Source organism: Perca flavescens, chromosome 15, assembly GCF_004354835.1.
Source record: "Perca flavescens isolate YP-PL-M2 chromosome 15, PFLA_1.0, whole genome shotgun sequence".
Taxonomy (NCBI): domain Eukaryota; kingdom Metazoa; phylum Chordata; class Actinopteri; order Perciformes; family Percidae; genus Perca; species Perca flavescens.
Window position 1 is genome coordinate 5,639,545 of NC_041345.1, and position 6,120 is coordinate 5,645,664.

Below are 6,120 nucleotides of genomic sequence, written 5' to 3' on the forward strand. Positions count from 1 at the left end.
TAACTCCAAACTCTAAAAGGAAGGATAAAACCTGACTTTTGTATGACATCATGAACTCTCTGACTTTATACCACCTTATGAACCCTGGTGGATTTGTTTACTAAGCCTGTTTGGCATGTTGTGTCTACACAGAGCATCTGCAGCCTCCAGAGACATCATATTGACTCCTGAAATTCATTTTGAGGTTCAGCACTGCCTTGTATCGAACGTTAGCCCCAGTGATGCACAATGAGGTTTGTCTATCTGACAAAGGGAGGAGAGAAAAGAAAGAGTGGGGGTTGATGTACTGTAGGTGAACTCTGGCACACACTCTCTTTGTGGTTTGTTTTTCACATTTAGCAACTTGACTCTTGGCTGCAAAAACTCCCCAACTCAGCAGCCAGCTGCACATTTATGTCTGCTAATTATCTAGTTAAGAAGTCATCTACTCTTCTGTCTAAATGAAATCATACGAGGAATGGCTTTGACACACACAATACATGTCCTCAGATTTAAACCATATTTAAGGGGCTTACTTACATGTATTGCAGTTGCAATTATGGTCTTCACACATTTGGGGCTTAAAGAGTCACGTTTTTGGTCTTGACTTGATGGAATTTGCATTAATCACTAGGTTTGATGTCTGCGCCAAATGACAATTTTGCACTAAGCTTCAAGCATCTGCGCCTCACCCTAAATCTCCCTGTACGTGACTCCTGAAATTCAATGTGTATTCTGGAACTCATGCATTACTTCCAGCTGCACTACTGTCAATCTCACACGGACGTATTACTTCTAAACAGCAGACCATCTCCAAATTCAGCATGGAGGTGGGATGCCTGTTTTTCCGCGGGTGTCCAAGCAGCTCCCCAACCCCCACCCCCCTCCCCCCACGTGCTTCAAACAGGAGCGGGAAAGAGAAGTGCGTGTCGGCTTGTTGACTGTGACAAACATACACAGGGGTCAACCACCATGACAGTGTGGGGTAGGGTCTCTGAGGAACCAGAGACTGTGACTAAAGACACGAAATGGTCCATAGCTCACTGATTGACCTTAAAGGACGATATGGCTTGTTGGGTCTCAACAACACTTTTAACTAACCAGCAAACAACCAATGGAACAATATAATTACGCAATCGAGACCAGAACCTGGCGATCAATTTAACTAAGACAAAACTGATTATCAACCGTGACCTAACCATTATCATGAGTTAGTTTCAATCAAAGCCTGTTACATAATGTTAACTGTGTTGGGCTTCACTGGTGGGGCATACTGATGCCTTTACCGGGGTTTCCGCTGGGTCTTAAAAAGTCTTTCGAAATCAACATTTTAGCCCTTAAAAAGTCTTAAATCCATTAAAGTATTGTTTGTTCACAATACAGGTCTTCATTTTCCTACGTCCATGTAACGCTACCTCTAATGCTCATTGAAATGCTCCTGCAGCGCTTTCGTGTTGATTTATCTTTTAGTTCTGTTGTGTTGTAGTTCTTTCTTTCGCTAGTCCAAATATAATTTGCTGTATTGTGACTACAAATGAGATCAACATGCATCTTATTTTGAAGCCAATCAGCTTTCGTGTTATTGGTCTCTTTCGGATTGTATAAAACTGATTTTATTTGTTTAAATTTCATTCATAATGGTCTTAAAAAGGTCTTAAAAAGTCTTAAATTTGACATGGTGAAACCTACAGAAACCCTGCTTTACAGTACTCATGTTGTAGGGACATAAGTCACACAGTCACATTGTGGGGACTCATCTCACCTTTTGGAACAAACAGCGTTAAGGGGTTAAAGGTCCCATCTTATTTTCATTTTCAGGGTATGGATATGGTGAATGTCAGTGTAAGTCTCTAGAAACAAGTTGTGTGTGTGTGTATGTGTGTGTGTGTGTGTGGGCCTGTTTAACTATATTCGTGGAGTCCAAAAACCGGGAGTCCAGTATACTTGTGGGCTCCCGACAGCTTTGTGGGGCCAAAATGCTGGACCCCACAACTTTAAAGGGCTGTTTGAGGGTTAAGACTTGGTTTTAGGATTAGGGATAGAATAAGGTTATGGTTAGGGTGAGGGTAAGGGTTAAGGTTAGGCATTCAGTTGTGATGGTTAAAGTTAGGGTTAGGGGCCCACAAAGATAGTGCCACAAACCTTGTGTGTGTGTGTGTGTGTGTGTGTGTGTGTTTTTGTGTGTGAAATCAGCCACTGAAACATGTGGTGGGCCTCTGGGAATGTGCATCCATGAAGAACAGGAGCAGCTTCATCGTTACTTAACTAAAAGCCAGTTTAAGTTCTATTCTTCTTTTCTCTTATCTCGTTTATCAGAGGGCATTTTTTTTTTAAATGTGAAACTGTACATTTTTAAACATCAATGCTTGTTATAGGTCTTCTCCATCAACAAAAAAGTAATTTAGTCCACAGGAAATAGTGAAAAGGTCATAAAGCATAACTCCTTTAAACTTCCATGCTGTGAATGGTGGTAGTTTTTAATGAGTTGGTGTTACAGAGCATGTGGTTTTCTATGATTACTCATCTGTGGTATCAAAAGGATGCTTTGGTTAACGAGGACATGTATTTCAGATGCTTTGAGGAGAAAAAAATCAAATGGAAAATGTATGTGAACAACAACGACTATACTACACTATACTGCCCTGACAAACAAACGAAGACATAACTGTCTGTGTTTTGATATGACCTGGATTCCCTGATGTACAGTAGCGAGGAAACCGGAGGCCTTTGAACAGGAGGTTACACAAGCATCCGTGTGGCGCCACACACTCCCTACACCTTCCAGCGTTTTTATTTTCCTGTTTTTATGTACTACAAAGGACAGGGACATGCTGTACACAGGTGACCACACAACTCCCCCTGTCATCGAGCACATAAACACTTACTCTGGCCTTTCCATCAACACACACCTTTGTCCTTTTCTTTTATCTTTTATGAATTTGTCACTCACTCACTCCCTCACTCACTCACAGCATCCTTGCCTTCCAGGGAACAATAGCCGACAGACGGAGACCGCGAGGAATGTGACTGTTTATTGGGGCCGAGCATCTTAAAAAGCCAGGAATGCTGGGAAAACGCATCGAATCGCCTTACCCTTGCCTTCCACTGTCACGGTCTTGGCCAAATCCAGGAGTGCGTTAGCACCATAGGGGCATCATGACTCAGTCGGTGTGTGTCAGACTGCCCCTCAGCCTCATCAGACAGGAAGTTGTACCTAGCGATGTGCTGAAAACACAGGAAGTCGATATCAACATGCCTGGAATTCCAGCATTGTGTTCTCTCTACAGAGACAAGAAAGACTTGTGCATCGCTTATGCACAATATGTTCATGATATACAGTAAATGTGTTACAGTAATACTGCATTACAACTCACACTTGCTTCCAAAAACGGTCAGAACCCTAAATACTCCGCACAGCCCTGTCAGGCCAGACAGATGTTTAGATAAACAGAGAAATAAATTAGATTAGGTACAATGTGAATGTGTGTGTGTGTGTGTATGTGTGTGTGTGTGTGAGTGAGAGAAAGAGGGTCTAGCTGTACACAGTTCTGCATTCGCAGTGACAACCACCTTCTGATCTGGAAGTCAGCTGCCAAATTACAACGTCTAACCTGAAAATGTTACACCTGTTAACAAATAAAGACATGCGGGTCATATGTTGTATGTTTGTATGTATGTATAATATATAACGAGTCAGGAATAACTCTATACACTAATTCATGTGATTTCAATTTTGCATATTTAAACGTATTAATGTGTAGATTTGATACAACAAATATCACATCTGAAGTCAATATTATTTTGTCACCTGTGGTAATTTCCCCTTAAGAGTTAGGAGAGATGTTTGTGTACATTTTGAAGTCGTTACATTATTGAGCATGTCAGTTGCGACAGGCTTTAATATCTCATGTTTTGTTTTAATCTTAAGTGGAATAATATGAATACGTATTAATAGTAGATGTAATCATTGATGCAGTGGGCAAAATGATTAAAAGAAAACCTGTCTGTATAGAGCATTACAATTCCACAGCACCACAAACTACATCCTCCAAAATGACCATGAAGTTGAAATAACACCTCTTTAAAACAGTTTCAACAAAAACGGAACATTATTATCTTCATGAAGGTAGAATGTATTGCAGGTCTGTTGTATCAGACTACCTTAGCTTTAGCTAAGTGTACCTAATAAACTGACAACTGAGTGAATGCTGCGCAGTTTGCCAGCCAGCCTGAAAACTTTAAACCCAGAACTTTAAAAATGTTTGTGGGGATGAGTGTGTAAGCCATTAAAAAAAAAAAAAAAAACAGACACACACACACTCAGTAGACACACATTTTACAAGTTTAAATGATCACAATACAAAAGTGCAGCAAACTTACATTATTTTATAACTGCAAGAGGTATAACCTTAAAGGTAGTTTCAACAATACAGTATTTTCACTAGTTTGTTCTAGTTTCATTCTAAATGTCTCATAATCACAGTGCCAATCAACATAGCAGTATCAGCACATCAGCATGTAGATAGCATACTGTATATATATATATATATATATATATATATATATATATATATATATATATATACTGTATATACATTCAGCAACACATAGGCTTCAACATTGACAACAAGGTCCTAACTCACACCGTTGTGCAAACATGCATACATGACCGCAGCAAACACAACAGTCAACACAAATTACACATTTTTTCCATGAGTGCAGTTGACATAGTTCTGCTTTTTACCTCTTTTGTGAGAGAGACAGAGCCTTAAGGAAGTTCTAAAAAAGAAGACGTTTCTACACACCTCTTAAGAATCGGTGCTTAGACATGTACATTATGTGTGTCAATGCCTTACATGCTTGGAAATATACACATGGAAGTAAATAATTACTTTTCTGAGAATCTCTCTGACCATAGAACATTCCAATCAAGCAAAGCTGTTGATTTATATTATATAAGATTTCAAGGTGCTATTGTTATTTCATTCTGCTCTGGAATGTGTGAGGAAGTTTCCAAAAAGACAGGATTATTTAGTTTGCCCTACTGAAGTCCATCCCTTAGATTTACTGTACTTGCATTGCCCTCACAGGCTCAGCTCACTACTGCCCTCCATTGGTCAGACATCCAACCTGATGTTGGTCTGATAAGACATGCAAAATGGGTCCTTTCAAATGTGTAAAAACTAGGGCTGTCAATCGATTAAAAAAAATTAACTAATTAATTGCACAATTTGCTGTAATTAATCGCGATTAATCGCTTTTTTAAATTGAGACTGAAGCTTATAATAATGGATATTTAAATGCTAAATCACTTAACTTTGCAAATATGAAGAAAAAAACCAAACAAGGAAAGGTTCTGCTAAGTTCAGAATGTTTAATATCTTTCAGAACAACAGCAGCAACAATTTGGCTTATTTAGTCCTGCTGAAGGCTGCTGAAACGGCTAGAAACTGTTTGACTTGAGAGCAGATTTTTGTCACCGTCCCCGGCTGCTGTCGCCTGCTCTCGTCTACTTTACAGGCGAGGAGCAGTTCATCTCCAACGAGCCTATGTTCAGTTCATCTCCAACGAGCCTATGTTCAGTTCATCTCCAACGAGCCGAGAGTTCAGTTCATCTCCAACGAGCCTATGTTCAGTTCATCTCCAACGAGCCTATGTTCAGTTCATCTCCAACGAGCCGAGAGTTCAGTCGGCGGCAGGGCAGTCGGGACTCACCCGGAAATGGCGAGCGGAATGAGGTGACTAGAGTCTCTCAAAATCTGACGAAAATCTTCGAAACTGACCTTTGTTGAGCTGAAATGAAGACAGATTCAGCAACTGCACGGCCTATTTCTCGCTTAAAATGTTTTCAGAAACACGTTTCAGTGAACTATTTTAGTACAATATGAGATTGTATTCTGAACGGCCGCCATGACAGTCTGGCTTTGGATTTCCGGAGAAAACAAACCCATGTGACGCGTTCGTCCAATCAGCTGCCGGTTTTCATTACTTGGGCAACAATACAGAGTAGCGCCGCCTGCTGTTATGTAGATGTATTACGTTTCTCAGCCGCCACATGAAGTAAACAAACACAGCTGCGTTAATTTCGTTAATTTTTTTTAACGAGTTAAATATTAAAAAATGAACTAATTTAATTAATTA